General features: G+C 40.8%; 1 protein-coding gene across 22 annotated transcripts in view; it reads right to left on the bottom strand.

Annotated features, from left to right (window-relative positions):
- The window catches only part of RBFOX1 (RNA binding fox-1 homolog 1), a 1,132,467-nt gene that overhangs the window by 1,081,130 nt on the left and 29,939 nt on the right, over nt 1-21,398 (bottom strand). For 7 of the 22 annotated variants that reach the window (XM_069030270.1, XM_069030292.1, XM_069030279.1 and 4 more), the window contains exon 2: nt 3,656-3,784. The exons of 13 other annotated variants lie outside the window; for them this stretch is intronic. The gene's annotated coding sequence lies outside the window, so the exon portion shown is untranslated. Of the gene's footprint in view, nt 1-3,655; nt 3,785-18,418; nt 18,481-21,398 lie in introns of those variants that run through there. 2 more of the 22 variants (XM_069030271.1, XM_069030273.1) reach the window with 2 other exon arrangements.

The raw sequence follows: 21,398 nt of genomic DNA, 5'->3' as shown, positions 1-21,398 counted from the left end.
CAAAGCAGAGACAAAAACCCAAACCAGCAAATCTCAGTCTCCACAGACACGTGACTTTTAAACTGACATTAAATTGCACGTGGAAGTTCCAGTTAAAGGACAAATAAGTTGATTCTGTGCTGTATCCATCGTTCTGAGCTCCCGAGCAGGGGCTGAGGGGGCACAAAGCAGGATTTTGGTTGTACTCAACTCCCATACACACCAAAGGGTTGTTCTCCCTTTTTGATTGCTCTGTAAACAACCAAACTCCTCCCTGCTCCTGCTGAATAACATTCAACACCACTTGAACATCAATAGCTAAGGTCCAGGGAAGGCAGTGGAAGGTTTTTGCATTCATAGAGCCAAGAATTTGGTCCTAGATTTGTAAAATGCTTCAAGCTGAGTATTTCTGATCCCCAGTTGCCTTTTGCAGAGCCAGTGAAGCATTCATAAAACCTAATAAAATTCCAGCCATTGCTGAGTTCTGTACATTCTGTTCTTGATCATAAAAGTGGGTTATGATTTACTACCGCCTTCAGGCAGAGTGTTTGTTGCAATTAAATGCCTTGATACTCTTATCAGAAAGAGAAATAATCCAGGAGGAATGGTGCAGGAAGCTTTTAAAGGGGTTAAAGCCTCCTTGATGGGCTCATGGCTGTGAGTCCCAGGTTCACAGTACAACTCATCCTAGCAGAGTGATTCATTAGATACAGAAAAATCTATTTTCATATTATTGACTCCACCTTCTCTTTCTATTCAACATGGACATCAACTCAGTCCTGCAAAAATTTGAAGTCAAACCCAATTTGAACTCAAGCCAATGGCAAAGATTTGCCATAATTTGTATTGTTGCAGTGTTTGCAAGCAGGAACAGCTGCCTGTGACTATTCCCACACAAAGAAAAAGCTGGTGCCTCTCCAGAAAGTGAGGATGTAATTGTAGAGAGATGAAAACAAACTGGAACAAGATCAGGTAACAGTGAACTGGCTCTGAGCACACCATCAGCTCCGGAATTGCTGCAGGAAACCTCTCTGCACCAAGCTGACCCTGGGCCACAGGACACTCACTCCTGGGTGTTATGGGGAAGGTTACCCAGGCTGGGTTCAGAGAGCATTCTGAGGGACGGGTTGAAGGATGGGGAAGGCAGTGATGAATAAAAGCAAATCTATTTCATTTGCAAGCCTACTCCTGGCACTATGGATAAGGTATATGAAGCAGCAGAAATCAGGATGGTGAAAAAAAAGATATATTTTCATTTTCTTGAACAATCTCTAAAGTGACCTCCAGAGAGGCAGAGGAAGCTTGTGATAACACAGTGTAACCACATGCTGATAGCAGAACAGCAGCAGTACTGCCATGGAGACAGAACCTTTTTTCCTATCATGACATTTGTGAGACTGTCACATGGCCCAGTCTTTGCACACTGAGATGTCAAGGCTCAAAGACATTTCCTGGTGCCTTTCAACATCCAGAGGCAATAAAACCAAAAGTAAATAACCTCAAGCATTTACAGTTGCTCCAAGGCCCAGACTATCAGTCAACAAACCCTTTATCAAGCGTTTCTGCACTGTTTGAAGATAGATACAGAGCCTGCAGGCCTCTGCTGTCATCAAATCCAGGAATCTTCATGGCAAGATCCCCCCCCCATCAGATTTTTCCAGGAATGGAAAAATCTCAGCATTCTTGCTGACAACTTCTCTCAATAAAATAACTGCAAAAGGCTTGGGAAGGACTTTGCAGGCACTTCAGTCTGCACGTCTGCTGTCCCTCTCTGTGGTTTATGATCTCCAATACATCACTGGTGGGAAAACATTGCAGTGATGTATCACTAATAAATCATTAGAGTATTGTCACCTTCGTGATGGATTGCATGAGCATATTGCTAAGTGCTGTCCCTCTGAAGACATATTATGTAAAAACAATTTCCTTGGATTATTTTTTTTAATGGAGTTAAGGTGCACACTCTCAAGCTTATTACTCAGCTGGTTTGATCCCTCAACAGTGAAATGACTATACAGCATTTTTCTACACCTTGTGGGTGAAAGGCTGGGAAACCACTCCACTGCCAACCCTGCTGAGCAACAGGAAGCAGAACCACATCATATTAAAGCAATTTCTGACCAGGTACAAAACAAAGGTTGCTTGAATATAAAATAAAGGCTGGATGGTATGAATTTAGATAAAGTGTTACAAATTGGTTCATCCAACAAAAGCTTTAAACCACTCTGCAGACTCACCCTTTTTACTGCTTGTTTCATGGTGAGAGGAGTGGTGGTTATTCACAAGCAATGCAGGTTCTGAGCAGTTTCTAAATTGCCACTTCCACATCCCACATTGCACACTTCCTGCCTCTGTGTCACTTTGAAGAAGGAGCCATCACTGCTCACACATAAAGGAAAACCAAGGCACAGAAAGGTCAGGTGATTTACTGAGATCTGATAGCTGAGAGGAGGATAAGGTCCCCTAGATTCTCTTACCCACAGCTAACAAGAACATCCCTCAGCTCCTAAGTGCTATTTAACGCCAGAGAAGATATTTATTGTGACACCTGCACCATTTTCCATGTATCACAAGCAGCTCCTCTAGACCTTGTGGCTATGATGTCACTTCTTTGAAGCACAGCCACCACAGTCAGGGCAGGCTCGTGGCCCTTCTGAGCTGGCAGAAACAGTCACTTCCTAAGACTCAGTTCTAAACTGGTTTGATTTACACAGGTTTTTGTTGGCTTTTGTCTTTGTTTGTAGTATCCATTCTAGTGTCTCTTAAAAGCAGAACTTGTGCCTGTCATGATAGCTGGGATAACTCTGCCTTCACAGCACCACCTCTTCGTCCTTATTTTACATTTTCCACTTTTTCCTTAAGGTCCCAAATGGGTTTTTTGTCACCTGATTATGTAGAATGCATAGAAAAGTGGGTGTTCTCGAAAGCCTTTCTGCTACCCTCCTTTCTTTAGCAGTGCTGCACCCTGGCTTGCACAAAAATGGAAATAATCATGAAATTACTTTGCAATCTGAGAAATAGAGCAATGGCTATTCTAATTTCTCTCCTTGATTTGGCATTGGTCCCTTTCCAGGCAAGAATTCTCCCTGTGTTAATCTAGAGATAAAGGAGATTACAGTCTCAAAATCTGTACTTTCCTTTTCCTTCAAAGCTAATTGTCCGTCTGCCTTCCAAAGAGATTAATAAGCTGCTTCAGCTAGCAAAAGTCTTGTGTCCAGATAAAGACACCAAGTCTTAAAGGAATGAAGAACAGAAGAGGAGAACAAGGCAATGTCTCAAGCCAACAGCAGGAGGAGGAATTAATAGCCAAATTTGCATCAAACTATTAAAAATTACATCAGTTCTGACCCTGCTCCTTTGGCCTAAAGGAAGAGTAGGTAAGTTGGGGTTTATCTTCTTAATAACAATGTTCAATGAGATCTGTTAAAAAATAATTAGGATGCTTGGACACAAGAAGATGAAGCAAATACTGAAACATTAGAAGTGAGTACAAAAAACATGAGCCACCAATGCCTGAGGCTGAGGAGGTCCAAAGATCTGCATTGAAAGGCTTGTTCATCACCTGAACACTTCAATAAAGAAAGTGGCAATCAAATGTAAGTCAGTTCAAACCCACTTACAGCTCACTACCATCATTTGGTCTCAAATCAGTAAAGCATTTGTTCAGGTAACTTACCTCCTTTTTGCAAGCTCAGCTATAGGCACTTCCATGGTGTTTTGGGTCTTGACTAATTCAGAAGGATGCTTCATTTCAGGAAATAATAAAATCACTCTCAAACTAAACAAAAGAAGCAATTCAGAGAGCCTAGTGAGAAACAGAGAGGAAAAAAACCTTGAAAGAAGAATATCTTCAAACGTGCTTTTTAAATGCAGGATTAAAAGACAAAAATCTCCACTGCAAAGAGAAGATGCAAAGCACTTAGAAATGCTATATTTATTCTGGGCAGAATGCAAACTCTCCTCTTCCTTGCCAAGCCTTCTGATTACATCAGACATCGAGTTTTCCAAATATAGCCTACTAATTATTGATGGCTTTTTTTATACCCAAGATAAAAGACTGTCAGGGACTGTTTGAGAGCTCTCCCAAAAAAAGGCTAGAATTTCCCTCTATCTCCAGGGTATGAGTCTTGGGTACTCTGGCAGGAAGCATGGATGCCCAGATGCTGCTCCTAGAGAGATCTCAGTATGTTACATGCATTTTCCCAGACTTGTATTTGCGATCCTTTGTGGACACCCAACAGACCTTGTGATATTCCACAAAGGATTTAGGTATATGGAGAAACCCGAGCAGGAACTTTTCTGCAGAGGCTCCCAGCTTGAACAGCAGCTTCCATTCCCCATCAGTAACACACACTTGTAAGCCAAGACATTTTTCTGAGGGCTCATAACCAAAACAGGCCTTTACAACACAAATTACTCAAGAGAGAAATCAAGCTGTTTGGACGTATTTAGTTGAGCTGCAGTTTTCAAATCAAATTGGGCATTGACTTGAAGAGCTCGCTTAAACAGCATTCAGTTTTTCCAAAATCATGAAAGCTAAAAGTGCATTTTATTGAATTGCAGAGTGACCTTTAATTCTGAGGACAGTTAAAACAAAAATAAAGCAGGCTTGGAATATACTGCACTACATCCCATTGTGTGTCTCTCCACGCTTTCAAAGATGGGAGAGGAGGGTAAGGACAGGAAAATTATCTTTGCTTCCAAATTTCAGCCTGTGATGTTCCCAAGAACCTTATTAACCAGAATTTTTAATTAAGGTGCTCAATTAAAGAAATCCTGAGTTTATCCTCTATGGGTTCACTTGTTGCTTTCAAGAATTAGATGGCAACTGGACGAGTGTATAAGGCACAAGGTTCTACAAATAATTAATAACTCTGATCTTAAAATGAATCAGACTAACCCATATTCCTGAGGTATGTCTTGAAATAAAATACCTATTCAAAAATATTATATAATCCTGGCTCCCAGCTGCTGCCATGTATTAGTTGCAGTGGTAGCTCTTGTACAGGGAGCTGTGTTGATTGTTTAGAATTTGTTTACTCAGACTAAGTAAATTAAGAGTTTTAGAAATACCTATTACATGTCAACAAATTCCATGTTCAATAATTAGCGTTTATTTAGCACACAGTACAATAACTGTCTAATTAAAATATAGATTTGCAAAACTAATTTTAAAGCAATGCTGACACTGAAAGGACTGCCAAACCCTCTGTGTTTGTTTTTCAATGTTGATTTTGTTATCAATTTCTCTCAGCTTTTGCAACACTCAGGAGAATGTCTTTTTTCTACATCTTAATGTCACACTCAAGTCCTGGGGTTTTTCTGCCTGCACTCTCTTCCTTCCCACAGATGTACTTAGATGAGGTGTTCGATTAATTTGAATTCTGATCTTTCCAATATGCAGTTCAACATAAGTTTCATCATACCACAAGCAGCAGTGAAAACCTGGACAAGGCCAACAAGGCAAAAATTAAACCAGGCATCAATTACCATAAGCACACAGTGAGGCCATGATCCCAGAGTAATGGGTGCCAGTTCTGGGCAATACTGAATCACTCACAGGCTTAATTTGATGAGAATCAGTCATAATATCCATACATGTGGTAAGGATTTATGCAAAAGGATACACAATAGCCTCTCAGCAAGAACTTGGTGTCACACTGATGAGGCTTGATCTGCCATAAAGCCCGTTGATACCAGCTTAAGCCACTATGGGGTTTTGTTTGTTTGTTCAAATTTGGTTTTGTATAAACCATCAGGGTGATTCAACACCAGACCAGCATTCTCCCTCAGAAGACCAGTCAATTTTCATTCTATTAAAATGAACTAAAGCCAGATTTATTATGGCTGAGTGTAGCTGTTCAGTTCCTTCCAGTTCAGCAAAGGTTCTAAGTTCGATCTGAGCTCGGAAGTAAATTAGACTTTACACTCTCCAGAGATTCAGGAGCACATTAGAGCTTTATTATTGCTCTGGAAAGGGACAAAACTTTCGACCCCATTTAGCAGCTGGATGAGCTCTCACAGCAAGTCACATGGACAATAAGGAGGTGATTGGTGACAGCTAACACAGCTTCACTGAGGGCACAATTTTTGGCCATCTATGCCGGAGTTACAGAGATGGTAAATTAGGGAAGAATGACTGACATTCACCTACCTGCACTTGTGCAAGGCATTTGACACTGTCCCATATGATATCCTTGTCTCCAAACTGGAGGGTCATGGATTTGACAGAGGGACCACTCAGTGGGGAAGGAATTGGCTGATGGTCACGCTCAGAGCAGTGGTGGATGGCTCAGCGTCCAAGCACAGAGCAGGGACCTGTGGTGTTCCTTGGGGTCAGTATTGGCACCAGCCCTGTTTATCAGCAACATGGACAGGGGCATCACTGCACCCTCAGTGGGCCCGGCAGCAACACCAAGCTGTGCTGACACACAGGAAGGAAGGGATGCCATCCAGAGGGATCTGTCTCTGGCATAGGCTGCCCAGAGAAGCTGGGGCTGCCCCTGGCTCCCTGGAAGTGTCCAAGGGCAGATTGAACAGGGCTTGGTGCAACCTGGGATAGTGGAAGGTGTCCCTGACCATGGCAGGGGGTGGAACCAGATGATCTTTAAGGTCCCTTCCAAGCCAAGCCATTCTCTGGCTCTACAATAAGTCAACAATGCCCTCACAGCAGTCCTGCCCTGCAGACTGTACCTGCTGCTGAGCTGTTGACTTCAACTCCATTACTATGAATTTACATCAGTGTGGTTTTAGCCAGGCTTGATCCCTGCCTACAGCAGGTTTTAAAGCAATTAAAATTAATGACATGCCAATACCTACAGAAAAAAGCTCTAGAAAAATCAAAGTAGAATTCATGTCTGATGAGTGTAGGGCCATGACCCCCAACCTGACATTCCAGGCACACCCTTCCTTCCTCCATCCCCAAAACAAAAGCACCTGGGTTTTGTCTCCCAGTAAAATACTGTTCATATTGCTCTACAGGTTTTTGCTTTCAGCTATAACCACCTTAACACGCCATGGTTTTGTTTTCTGTTGGATTGCCACCATTCCCTTCTCCTCTGCTGTCTGGAGAGTCAAAGTGCATATAAACCACCCAAAGCAAAGTGTCATCTCTTCTATTCTGGAGTTGAGAGGCAGAGTCACCCTCTTGAATGATTTGAATTGAGGCTGATTCCAAGTTGTGAGGGTCCCGCTGTGACTGGGTTCAAACCAGCTGGTTCACATCTTTTCCTCATTCTTGCAACTCCCAAAATACCCCCCACACATCACTGACTTGTACTGAAGGGATTTACAAGCTCAGACAGACACTAGAGCAGAGCACCCACTGCCTCATTTCACTGCACAGGCATCATCAGAAACCCTCCTGGGTGGATCTTATTGCTTTTTTTGCTGGTGTTTTCAGGGTTGCAGGCAATGCTGACTCACTGATGGGCATGAAAGGCACCTTAATGAAAAGCCTCTGATCTGTTGTTTCTCTCCATCTCTACACCAGTCAGTGGAGTTTTGTCAATTGGTGTTGTGCAGATGTCAGCTGAAATAACACAAACCTGAGGTCCTGCAAAAAGGAACATTTCCCTATTTAATTTGCCCTTTGTTCTGATCATGGTGTTTTTCAAAGAAAGAAAATACTCCTTTGTTCATGATCTGAAGGCTGGACTCAAAGCCCAATCTAGGACCTTATTAACAAGTAAGTGCCTTCAATAAGATCACTTATGTTAGCAAAGATTGCAGGATTGAGCCCAAATTAATTTCTTTTCCCCAAACTCTGCAAGTATCCATCTCACACTACCTATATCTTTACCAGAGAGATTACAGAGAACTTGTCAAACAGGAAGTAGAAACCAGACTTATGTTGAGTAGGAATAACTATAGTTGACATTTTCCATCAAATGCTATTATTCAGAATAGAAACACCTGCCCTAAAATGGAATCAGATGGTCTAAAATAAGGCAGTATCTTTGCTGAATCAATGCCCTGACACATAAATCCTTTAGAGCTACCAGAAATGAAGTCCCACAGCCAGAAGCCTCTACTCCACAGTGAAACAATGCACAGATGCTGAGAATAAGGTATTTTGATGAGCAGCAAACCCAGGTTCTTACTTACACTTGTAATCCTTGAGGAACACATGCAGAGCCGACTGATTAGCAGCCTGGAGCTGACATATTAACTCAAATTACCTGGAGTAATTAGAGCCAATTTGCTCAGAACTGTTAGCAAACAGGAGACAGGACAAAGTTGAGCCTAAAAGGCAATGCCTAGGAGAGCCCTGTCCAACCTGCTTGTGGAATGTGACTGCTGCTGCAATGGAGCACTTGAGTGACTGAATTAAACCTTGCCATGGCTTTGGTGGGCCAGAATCACTCACAGGGATTTTAAACAGTTTCAGTTTTGCCCTGTGTAATTCCTTCATAGAGGAGACTCCCTCGATAACCACTCATTTATTCTGCAAATTTATTCAAAATATTTCTCTCTAGAACAATATATAGAAATGTGATTTTGAGCAAGGCAGGTTTAGCTGTTTTCATACACTGAGAAAGTTTTGCTGCATTAAATATGTGTGAATTACTCTTAGGAGTGGTAAAAGTTGCATAGAAATTTGCAGACACCCTCAGAGAATACACCCCAGTAAACATCTTTCTTTATAAATCTAAATGCTAAAACAAACAACATCTGAAGAGACTGACAATGAAAAGTCTTGTCTTATTCTCTGAACCAAGATGTTTCAATGATGTTTAGTATTTTCATGTGTCAAAAAGCAATCAGTAGCTCTGCATATCTAATAAACCATGTTGATAACGAGGCAAGATTTTGTTAAGTACATTGAGTCAAGCTGATTTGTAACATACATTTGCTTTGTACTTTCCAGCCTCCAAGAGCCCTTTTTCCCCCCCCTGCTTTTAACTCTGACACAGACAGATGTATTAGCTTGTTGTTGGGGTCATGTTTCTTGTGGGTAATTTCCTATAGTGGAACAAGACAGTTTCACTTCTGGCCTGGAAGCAGCTGGTTCTAAAGGAGTGTTTTGTATGATTACTTTGAGCAACTACTTATCACTAATTTATTTTCTCCTAAATGTGAGAAGGTCCAATTTCCACTGAAGTTTCTTTGGCAAGAGAAAGGGAATTTCATTGTAAAAGCAAAATTTGTAAGGAACTGATATTACTAACATGGGGTAATGCCATTTTCCAGGACTGGTTCATTTGCTAAGAACAAAACAAGTGTTACAGCAGACCTACATTGGAATGCACATATTTAGGATAAAAACTTGGTGTTTCTTCTCTGCATTCTCTGAGAATACCAATTGACTAATCCAATAGATCTTCATTATCTATGAGCTGCTTAAATCCCTACATCTCTCACTGGAGCCACAGCCTGCATTCAGCTGAGAAAAACTCAGCAACTCCTCCATCTCAGCTCCAGCCAAATGGATGAATGTGTTTGGAGGGAGGAATTGTGCCTGAGGGGCAGCAGAGGAGGTGCAGATGTGGTGGAAGCACACGAGCAGCACACGCTCCTGCAGGAAACGTGAAACCCAAAGGCCAAATCCCGATGCCCACTGCAGAAGTGTGGAGGGAGGGGCACTTGCAAGGGCAAGCCATCCCCCCAGCCACCTCCAAACCATTCTCTGGAATTGCAGGTCTGGCTTGTGACTCCCACCTTCATCCCCTGCTGTCCCAGAGGCTTTGGGGCACTCTGTGAGACTCCAGAAGAAATCCATCTCTGTCTGCACACTCACAGAGCAGAAAACACTCCTCGCACCTCAAATGCTCCTCACCTGTGTGCAGCACAGCAGCTCTGTCTGCCCTCTGTCATTTTACCCAGCCAAGAAAGAGTTTTCTAACACCTCTCACTTATTTCCCAACCAGCAGGAGCCCATCCAGTCTGTCAGACACAAGCAGCACTCACAGAAGTGTCAGGCAAAGACTTTGCTTACCCTCCCTTGCTGCTGGCTAACATGCAATTTTGCATTATCTCTTTGGGAAAATCTATCTTGAGTTTGCCGATGTTTCTTTCTATACAAATATTTGGGTTGTAGTAGTTGAGCGTTTCTGTTGAAATGAAGGATTGTAAACAGAGTAGCAGCTATTGGAAACTGTTTCAAATCTCAGGGCAGTTGAGAATAATACTCCAGAAGTTGTCACTACAGCTAAAAGATGGAGAGATGTTTTTAAAGTATGAATAAAGACATAAGTAAAATGAGTGAGGGAATCCGTGGAGATTTCTGACTTTCAAAGACAAAGAGCACAAAGAACATGTTTCAAAAATTATTCTTCTATTTTTCCTCTAAGGTTTGCCACACAAGCACAGATGAAAAACTACTGGGAAATAGAAAATAAACCAGATTTGATAATTGGGATGTAAGTTTCTAATAAATTGCAGGCATTCCCATCCTAAATATAGTGAACTCAAATGCTTTAGGACTCGGGTTCAGATGTTAACTGCACAAGCTATTACACTTAAGTACTGCAGGCTCAGGAAAAGCATTAGGAGTCCAGAGAGTTCTGGAAATGCAACAGGGAAATTACTTTTAAAGGACCAGAAGAGACACACATAGTCCAATGTGAACAAACAATGGTCTCAACACGAACACAGATCTAGCACAGGTCTCTGGATCTAACCAAGCTGCACTAGTACCAGCCCACAAAGGAAAGCAGCTGGAAGACAACCTCACTCTTTAGAATTTTTTATAAATTTCCTTCTAAAGCCTTGCCACTTGATAGCAGCATGACTTATTTGAGGAATTTTGCATTTGCCTCTTTGAGCCCACAGCATTCACAACATGAACCTTATACAGGAACAACAGGAACGGCTGAATTACCCTGGAAACCATCACAGAAAGATCCCAGATCTCCCCTATGATGTCCTCTACACTCCCAGAAGGAGTATAATCCTTATTTGATTTAGATACACAGAAAAGGGCAAACTCTCCTTTCCTTATTTTTCATTTTCAGGAGTCTCTGCATTTACTGATTCCAGAGGAGCCAGAATCAGGAGGCAGAAAAAAGATTTTTTCCTGTGTTTTTCTTCCAGCTGACTCAGAAGAAAGGAGCACCACAATTCAGAACAAAAGAATGTTTTATAGAAGATTTTCCCTTCACAGCCTGTGATTCAGACACCTCAGGTGAGACTGCAAACTGAGCTAACCCAAACAGGACCAGGACAACCCAGGACTTCTCGTTTATGTTATCCTGTCACCTACACACTGTGATTACTGTCTGAAAGCATCCAATTCTAGTGGGAAAATTGCCTTAGCATTGTGACCCTGCTTTGTGGAAGAGCAGAAACTAGGACAAGACAGGGACAGTCACATGAACTTCTACTGGCTGATAATTTGGACTCAGAAGTCCAAGGTAAAAATTTAAGCTTTACACTGTAAATGTACAAAAGAAAGTATTGCAGCATGTACATGGACCAAATTTGCTAAGACTTTTTAAATTAGAATTGCAGGTGCTGGAGAGATATAAAAGACAGTAATTACATAAATTTAAGGCAACTAAATAATTTAATAAGGAGGGAAAGAAGACGTGAGAAGAAAAAAAAACTTCAAATATGCTTTTGCAGCACAAGGTTTTGAATGGATGAACCCATGTTCTTAAAGAACATCTGTTACTGAGGGAGACTTCACTAATGGGAAATTAGCAGTTGTACCAGTGTGCACATTCCAGTGAATCCCAGGGCCTTTGACGTGTTTTGAGGCTGAGGCTCAGAAAGTGACCTCTGGAGACAAAAACATCAGCAGCTCTACGTGACCTAGTAGCTGAATCATCAGAGATGGTGATCCACATGCACCAGTCCATAAAACAGCACAGTAGGGTCACTGTATTAGGGTGCATTTCTTTACTTTGTTCCTATTTTCAGGAATCCTTATTTAGAAAACACTACAACATGTTGACAACAGCAGGATCTAAGCATGTTTTCAAAATAGCTTGAGGCACCAGTTAGAAAAGTTTAAATACTTCTGATAATACAGGTGCTTTGTGTATTGTTTCAAGTGTAGATATTTAAGCACCAGCCACAAAGAGGGCACCTGTGTTGGGATCAGAACTTTGCTTTAAACAACAAAAGGCAGCCTGGAAAACTGCTAATGCCATGATCTTTAGAGCCCTCCAAGCAGATGTCAGCTTGGGTGAGCAATTTCCTTCTGCAAACAGTCTGGTCGATGAACTGTGTTTGGATAAGTGGCTGAACCTGCTCTGGAGGGGACACTGCTCCCACTCTGGGAACCTGCATCCACTGATTTCTATCTTTCCAGCTTCATGCCGGCTCCTGAATGATCTCTAAATGAGAACTTCCAAAATTAGGACGTTCTCGGGCAGTAAATCTCGGCCTGCTTAACCACCTAGCTACATTTTTCTCTGAAAGAGCCCAATTCAGCTGATCAATGGCTGTTTCATTATGATCCAAGGGCATTATCATGATACAGCAGCACAGCCCACCTGCTATTGACAGCAGGGCTCGAACCTCATTTTCCAGCTTTAATATCTGCATCACTGTGCTCTCTGTCCAACCTCCACTAATCAATGGAAACTATACTCAAATTATAGCTGCAGCAAATTCCTGGATGTTGTTTGCCTGAGCGTTGAACAGCAGAGTCAGAGAGCCCCCAGTAGGCTGGGAACACAACCGTGTTTCACCCAACAGCCCTTTGGGTGCTTTACAGTAGGGCAAATATCAATTTGAATCTAAGTTTACAGAGACTGGTAACAGCTACAGACTGTAGTAGGTTTTATTTTTTTCAGCTGCCTACAGTGCACAGAAAGCACAGCTTTGGGAGAACATTATGGGTTAAAGTGACTGAGGTGATTTTTCCAGCTAAATGGATACATTCACTTCCCTTAGACAAATAAAAGCCTTAAGTTATGAAAATACTCTACTCTTCCAAGAGGGTGTCCTTTTCACAGCCAGCTTATCTTCATACATGAGGTTTGCATCTGCAAACCACAGAGATTACCTTTTAAACTCAGACATAAGTTTAACTCGGTGTCTTTACTGGAAAGTCAGTGCCTTGTGAGGCAGCTTTCAAGGTAAAACCTTAATCCTGAAATATCAGACATCAGCCTCTGAAGTTACATTCCAGAGAATTCAGAAGTTCTGTAATGAAAAATGTATCGCTTTTGTACTGAACTAAACTATGCTTTTCATTTGCTTATTAAATTGCATGGCCAAGATTGTAAGGAAGGTTCTCTAAAATCTATTATTGTGTCTGTCTGGTTTCTCTGTGTTTCTGGCTCTTGCAGGTCACCACTCTACTGATGACTATTTTTGCCACTAATAAAATGCTAGAGTTACTAACAACCCAAGACTAACAACTCACAGACTTGAATTCCAGCATTTCTTTCTGCTTCCAGATGAATGGAGCAATGGTGCTAAAAGTATAAAGACCAGAGTTTCAATGGAGAGTTCCCACTGCAACACCAGATACTTCTCAGGACAGCCACAAACTCAACCAGTGGTACCCTGCAGCTTCACTGCACTTCTATTTTATTAACTTCTCCTGGAGTCTCATGACAAACTCAGCTCAAGAGCCACGTTGACTGTAGATGGAGCAACACCACTTAGCAAATCAGTTCATAAGGGGGCATGTGCAATGGCACCTCTTTATAGTAATACTGAGAAGAAAAAGGAGAAAAAACAAACAAAACAAAAATCCAGTCTGCTCACCTTTGAATAAAAGCCTATATATAAAACATTTCACTTTCTCAAGACAGGATCTCTCTACACAAAGGTTGCTCATTTTGTCCTGCCTTTTGTAAAAAAATTAGGAAAATAGGGGGAAAAAAAAGGAATCACCCACTCCCCATCTTCAATTGTCCTTACTCTGAAGGCTCACACAATGTATCAATGGAGATTACTTCCAGAAATAGAAAATCTCCCCTAAGGCACTATTTTCCTCTTCATATTTTCACATTCACTCAGATGGGATAAAAATGTGCCTGGTATCAAATTAAGTCTGTAGGGCTGGGAAACAGATGATGCCAGATTTAACTGAGGCTTAGAAAAAGACACTTCAAGGTAACAGGAGCATCTGCTACTCCTCATTCAGGAGAGTAACAACTTCAAAACCTGAATGACAGCAATACATGTCATTTGTACTGGCATTTTCACTCACACTTCCTTGTTAATATTGCAATTTTGGCCAACCATAAAGGTAGCATGTTTTAAGTTCTTCTTAAAAGCTGTAAAAACAGAGATGGCAGCCTAGGAGGTAAGAGAGACAAAATCTTCAATACGAAAACACAAATGCTGATGGGTAGAATAAAAATTAAAAACTTCACCATCAGCTGTGACAGGCTAAGATTTCTCCTGCCTTTCTATATACCACAGTTATCCTTGAGGAGTTTTCAGTTGTCTCCCCAGTAACCAGGTATTTCTAGGGCAGCATTTATCATAGTGTCTCCTTAGCTTTTCTTATGCTGAAAATCAAAAGGAGCTTACTAATGGTACCTAAATTAAAAATACCCTGGAAACACGTTAGAGATGGTCTGCTGCATCTGTTGGCAGTGCTGTGTTTTATGAACAGCAACAGGTTCAGAAGAAATAAGAACAATAGGTTTCTCTGACTTCTCTAATCTGCAGGGTCGAGAAACTGAACCATTTTTTTTTCCTTAGTTTTTCATATTCTTGTGACTCAAACATCTAACAAATTACAAATATCCAGGCTGTGATTCAAATACAACTTTCCTCTTTTTTTCAAATGTTTACCTATGTTAGCATTTTCCCAAAATTAGGTAGCTAAGAAGACTCAGCTTTAAAAATCAAGAGAGAAAAATACTTGCAAGCAGCACTGACAGAAATCCTTTAACAGCTTTCCACTCCAAGGCACCCCCTCCCATGAAACACCACTCACATCAATCAATGATTATCACAAATAGGTTGATTAACTTCTCATTTTTCCGGTAGTTTTGTTTTACTCGCAGACCTTGTTAATGCAGGTGGGTTTTCCAAACTTCTCTTTTACTCAGTGCTCATCTTTATCCATCTTAACTGCAAGAACTTCTCGTAGCTGTGTTGGATCTACAAGCCTGCATTGCACTGGGCAAAATATTCAGCATTTCCTTTTCAAAATCCCTAAAATTATATTCTATGCTGTCTTTCCACAGTTTGCAGAAAGTGAACTTGCACTCAAACCTGAGAAATAAATGTGAAATTATAGACTGGATAAAGAAGACTGGTACATATAAAAAGGAGCTGAATACCTGTCTCCTGAAAGAAACTGTAAATGATTCCCTGCAAAGGTTTTACTGTTTGATCAAAATAAGTGATGTAGTGCACAGAAGAAAAACAAATTTTTTTTCTTCCCCTTCAAGTTCCCCAAGGAGTATTAGCCCTGATCTCTGCAAGAGGAGGAATATGCAACTGAGATTTATGGATGCTAAAGGTGTACAAACCTTCCTAAATAGGAATAAATGCTCTCCTACCACTGAGGGTCCTTCTTGTCAGGAATATGGTAAACCTTACAAATAATGCTCTCAGAAGTGACTGAATTGTGGAAGTGCAACCTCATTGTTGCTCCAGAGGACCAGAAACTCAGTTTTCATTTAATACTGTGGCATACTGATGATGACAAAGCTTTTATACTTTCTCTTACATAAGTATTTATCCTGAATTCAATTTAGAGGGTTTGCAGTGCATAACTGAGCCATCAGCTGCATGTTGTCTCTGCTTCATTTTATTTTCTTGGGCAAATCCCATTCACTTAAAGAAAGAAAAAGAAATCTTCACTGTTTACTACTTTATTTTTGCCTAATCATTCCACTACTGTGTAGACAAATTATAAATCAGTCTGGTGGTTTAGACAGAAAAGACTCCATAGAATTTTTACCTGCATGTACCACAGAGAATGCCTTTGATCAAGGTTTATGAGCAAAGACCTCTTCCCAGGGATGCATGCCAGCTCCTTAAAGGAAAATCGATACATTCTGGGAGGGAGCATCTGGAGGATTAACTTTTGGATTTAACAAAGCATCCCTCACCCAGGGACTGAGTCTGTTTGAAGCTTCCAGGTCTTAAATCACACTTCAAATTTTAGAGTGAGCTTCACTGTGTCCCTAAATACAAGTCCTAGGAAAGAAATGTAGGAAAAATATTGTCCCAAGAGTTGATAACCTTCAGATTTCCTGTTTTGTTATCCCTGGATCCAGCTGAATTATTTAGTCATTCCATACAACACAATTATTTCACAGCAAAAGAAAAAAACCTCATAGAATTAAAATACTTACCTGCACTACCAGAATTAAACCAATTTATTAACATCAGGTCATTGGTTAATATTGGACTGGCTTTCTTTCCAGTGGGGGAAGTGAATCCTCAGCCTTTTCTAAGGCACCTGCAGGAGGAATCCCTACCCCCTTTGTCTCCAGGACATCACCTTGATGCAACGCTGAGGAAGTATAAAAAGGGACAAAATTATGTGACATCCATTGAAACCTCAGTGTTTAAACTCCCTTCTGCCAGAGCTGTAGAAAAAAAAGCAATTTTTATTGAGCACTATAATCCAATAAAACACTGCAAAGGCTCTGGCACTGCCTTAAGTCATAACTTATGTATGAGTAGGAAGTCAGGTTTTACACCTGGCTACAAGTAGGTTTTTCCATAAGTTACAAGCTTTTTCCTTTTAATCTAGATTTTAACTTACCTTTTCTGCAGGTAAGAACTTCATCCAAAGATTGTTACCTAATTAGGTATTAAAACCTTATCTTACTGTCAACAGCAATGAGGCTCCCAAATATATTTGAAGATCTGGAGCAAATTGACTCAGAAATACAAAATCATCTCCTTTCCATTGAGATTTTAAACCTCACATATCAAGATCACTTTTGAAAATATGGCTTAGGTTTATTAATAATTTAGATTTCATGTGTTTATAAGTGAAACATAAACCATATTATTATTATTAAGTGTTGGCTTTAAACCCAAATATTTTGTCTCCTCTAACCAAATACAAAAAGCTAATACTGGGTTTGAATATTCCTTTTGCAGAAGGTCTAATTTATGGGGATGATTGAATGGCTTCCAGCAGCTTGCATCACGCTGTACCTGATGAAACACAGCAACTCAGCCATGCTCTGTGGCAAGAAGTCTGCAATAATTGGTTATTTTCCTGCTGACCCATAAAATATTTCTGCTACAAACACTATGTAATCAAGTTTTATAGTAATGAGTCTTCCCCTAAGAAGAGGCTCGATTTCACTGCCATGAATAGCAAACAGCACCGAAAAATGTTGTGGTAAGAATTTATCAAAAAGGCAGAAGTAGTTCACCCTGTTTTCTCAGCATCAACATGTTCTAAAATTTAAAGAAAAAGGAAAAAAAAAACTATTGACATCTTTTTGAGCAATCCCCAATGAAAATTCTCCACTATGACACCACAGTAAGCACATAGGAAGCATAAAACAGGGAACTGTCTGCCACTGAGCTGTTACTGAGTTTAGAAAAGTTCATCCCAGGGAAAATAGCCCTTCCCTTAAGGAAGGCATGGCCTGTAACACCATCCCTGCTCTCCTGCACTGTCCCTGACCATGGTCTATTAACTGGGCTCTGGTGGCTACAAAAACCTGCAGTTGCCCTCTGTACACAATTTTGGTTCATCTCCCTGCAGTGCCTCTCCACTGCAGTATTTCAGAGGGATTTTCCATATTATCATCCAAATTCTATGCTGACTCCAAATTGCTTTTCCTTCCAAAATGTGCAACAATGAAAGCCCCAGGTTATGGAATAAAAGCAAAGAGGCCGAGGAGTGACTATCAAATGATCATAATCTTTCCACATGCATTGCCCCGCTCCAGATTTGGAAATGAGGTACTTTAATTTCCCTTTTTTAATAAAAAACTTCTCGAGTGTGGCAGACACTTGAAGAAGTGTCTGTGGAAAGTGGGAGGGCTCCCCTCAGAAGACACCATGAGTCAATGAGCTTTAGGGCCACAGCAAGTACAGATCTATAGAAAGAAATGAAATAAAATCAATGCTGCCCTGTCAAAGCACAGGGGAGCTGAGGAGCAGAGCCTGCAGCCTCCCCACAGCTGGACTAAAAGCAGAAATACACATTTCCAAGGCTTCAGGCTTGAGCAGGATGTGCAGACACTGCTCTTACCCTCTGCCCTCTTTGCCCCAGGCTGTGCAAGGGGCAGTTTATGGACACAGTGCTCCCATGGGTCACACACCCAGCAGGGGCTGCCTGGGCTCACCTCGGCCTCGCCCAGGGTGTCCAACAGGCACCTCCTGCACTGACAGTTCTGACCCTTCAGTGAGAGGGCACAGCCTGAAATCTGCAGTGGTCATCCATGGCATTTAGTCACTATTTCATTCTGCTTTTAGTCTTCCCTTTTTTCTGAGCCATGAGTTTCCTTGACTTTTTCAGAGAAATGATTCAGCAAGGACAACACAGGCTGGCCGTGACAAGGTAAATCACAGCACTGGGCTTCTGTTTCACACCTACCTCTTCAGCCCATTCTACTTGGACTTTCCCAGTACCATGCAGACCAAAAACTCATTCCAGATGCCATGATCAGCAGGGAATAATGGGAAGCAACGTGCCAGGCTAGGAAAATGAAAAAGAATGTTATCCCTGATCTTAGCAAGCCCTCTCTTATGGCAGAGTTTGGACTTCTGAGAGAGTGTGCAGGTGTGCTGCTCCCTGAGCCTTTAGTGACCACTGAATACAGAGTGACAAAACAAGAATGCCTCTCTCTTGCCTGAGATAATTGGGCAGTGATAAACTCAAGCTGTTATCACGATGTTCAAGCTTGTGCAAATTGCACTGGTCAAAGAAATCCTGCTTAAGAGCAATGTCTTGGGCTGAAAATAGAACTTCAAGAATAACCAGGAGACTCCAGAGCCTCTTTCTTGTCCAGGATAGGGGAGAGCCAGATTCAGATATTTTTCCAGCCTTACACAAGTTTAGTGATTTATATAATGTGTGACATTTCCTGCACAAAGGAGTCTTGGCTTGCAATAGGTGATGTGTGGCATTGCTTGGCATACAGATATGCTCATGTACCTGACAGGAATTAAATAAAACACAGACCAAACTTGGACTTCCTGCTCTTCAGATGCCAGTTACTGATTGCTCTGGAGCTCACCTATCCCTGCCTGGCTTTAATTCAGAAGGAATACTGGAGTAAGACTCCACTACATTTCAAAAACCAATCTGGAAATTTAACATTTATTAGTGACCATATTCTAGACAGGGTAAATGTCTAAGGACTCTACAGCCTTAAGTCACAGGACTTGGGGAAACTGGGATGGAAGCAAACACTGGTTGCTTTTGCATGCTGGAGTTTTTTGTTGGAATAGTAAAGGATTCTTCAGGAAATTTTGAATCAGGGAATGATGCAAGTTACATGACCCAGCAGCCCCATGGCTACACAACTGGCACCACCTCAGTTTAAATTCAAGAAGATTTCAAGGAAATTTTAATTTTTTTTCCCCAGAGTAGAAGCTCGTTTCCCATCTAACTTTAGTATCAAATTTGACATTCAGAAATCATTAGACACTGTAGCATATTTAATCCAAAGTGACTTGGAAGCATATGCTGCCTCTTTTGATCACCACTCCAAAATTGTTTTAAGATCTCAAGACTTACACTGACAGATCTTGTCCACGTCCTGCCCATATATTTTAAGAATAAGAAGCAGCAAAATCCAGCTAAATCACAGCAGAGGAAGGTAACAATACAGGGGAAAAAAATGCTTTAAATAGCAAAACAAACTTTAAAGCACATTTTTCAGACTCAAGAAACAGTAGTTTTCTTTAAAAGGCAATTTGTGCATTATGATAAAGCCAAGTAAAATTGACACCCTTTTTGGCATACTGTACTCAAAAGCCACTCTGTCATATGTATTTTTCACTACAATTTTTTTTTCTGGATATATTAATTCTGGAGTTATTTGCATTACAGCTACAATACAGCATAAAGTTCCAGTATTTATAGGCTAGGAAAAAGCTCTGAGGGCAGCACTAGGATTTTTTTTTTCTTTCCAAATATTTCAGAGTCGTCATTGGAATCACCTGACTTCCCAGAGCAACACAACACAGTCATCATTATTTCAACTAATTCAACAAGAGTCATAAGTATTTGCTCAGTGACAGATATGTGGCCAAGGGGAAGATATCAATCAAGCAAATGAGCATCAACCTGGCTACCTTGGAAAGGGACTTTATGCAATTTCCACTGCAGACATTAAGGCTGCTGAAGTTTCAGGCTGAACAGATTAGATTTGCAATTACACTGCTCATTTCCATGAGGCAATGAACCATTTGTGACTCCTTGTAATTAAATCCCTTTCAAACCACCCTATCTTTGGATTCCTTCTACAACAATTTGCAGGGAGTCCCCTCCAAAGCACATGGCCAGTGGAATGAAAGGCTATTTTCATCCCAGTGAAACACTGACTGATGTAAGTCGCATCAACAAGTGCTTCAGTGTTTCTGAAGGAGGACAGTGGGATCAGTGGGTCATTAGCAGTAATTAGCTTTGCTCTAAAGATCCATTGTCTGGGCCTTGCTATTTGCCAGTGAGAACACAGCCAAAGTGAGGAAGTTTTCTCTATTTCTAGATCAACAGGCATAGATAACACTTATTTCTGTTTAAATATCTGTAGTCCCAAGACATAAAAATACCCTTAATTCAGCCTCCAAAAAATTCAGTGATGGTCATCATTTGTAGCAACCCATAACTGAAAATATACTACATTTTAAATACATGTCTAATGTTGTCCAATCTAGGACTCACTGTGGCAGAACAGGAGGTTCCTATTGACATCGGCTCAAACACAACACAAACAAGAACATCCAATTTAATGAATTAATAAACTTAGCCTGAGACATCTTAACAAATGCAGACTATGAGAATTACACAGAGGATGTAGATAGAGCAGCTCACTAATTATAGAAGATTATTTGGTTTGCTCCACCAGCATTTCCACAGAAAAACTAAATTCAGAGATGTTTCACGTCACTGAAAGAACTCATGGAAAACTTGAATGCTCTTAGTTACAAAACAGAGAAATTTGTTTGCCTCTATGGTATGTGGGTATATGAGGCACATTCAACACAATTTAATATTCACTTAAATATATGCAGTAGTGTCTATTGCTGCTTCATTATTAGTTTAATATTGACTAATTAGCAGCATTTAAAATGCAGGTGTAGTGTGATAAAATGGCAGCTGCTGTTCATTTTGTGCAGGTCAAACACACAATTCAGTTCAGCTCCTAGACCACACTGCAGAGCAGAACACAAGGAGCAATTATTTTTGGGTCACACCTCCTCTGGCACAGTACTTCAATTACATTTAATTACTTGGTGGTTGCATACCAATGAGTCAAAGCAAGATGTATTATGATGAATATATATTTCCATACGTACTTTAACATTTTCTAGCTCTTATGTACCAGAAATGTAAGATTCAGGCTTTT

This window comes from Aphelocoma coerulescens, chromosome 14 (assembly GCF_041296385.1).
Source record: "Aphelocoma coerulescens isolate FSJ_1873_10779 chromosome 14, UR_Acoe_1.0, whole genome shotgun sequence".
Classification (NCBI taxonomy): Eukaryota; Metazoa; Chordata; class Aves; order Passeriformes; family Corvidae; genus Aphelocoma; species Aphelocoma coerulescens.
This window is presented reverse-complemented; position numbering and strand designations above follow the sequence as displayed.